The sequence below is a fragment of the Centroberyx affinis genome, unplaced genomic scaffold (assembly GCF_046629955.1).
Source record: "Centroberyx affinis isolate AG114_WGS23_722 - 3 ecotype Tasmania unplaced genomic scaffold, CSIRO-AGI_Caff_v1 ptg001390l_1, whole genome shotgun sequence".
Taxonomy (NCBI): domain Eukaryota; kingdom Metazoa; phylum Chordata; class Actinopteri; order Beryciformes; family Berycidae; genus Centroberyx; species Centroberyx affinis.
In genome coordinates this window covers 42,501-42,783 of record NW_027279873.1, presented here as the reverse complement: position 1 = coordinate 42,783, position 283 = coordinate 42,501, and positions in this window count along the sequence as shown.

Below are 283 nucleotides of genomic sequence, written 5' to 3'. Positions count from 1 at the left end.
AGTTTTAGGTGCAGGACATCTCGCCTCAGGAAGAGTTCATATCCTGAGGCTGTTCGTTATTCGAACTCTGACGCACAAACACTAGTAGGAGTAGAGCAAGCATTAGCCAACATGCACTTTAAAAGTAGTTAGGTAGCAGCACAAAGCAACAAGCACTTTAAAATGAATGTAGCAGCACAAAGCACTTTAGGACTTTATCATATTATGTACGTTTGAATGAATAAATGTGATAACTGTTTTTGCTGTTCTTATTTTATATATTTTATTTACTTATGTGTGTGTT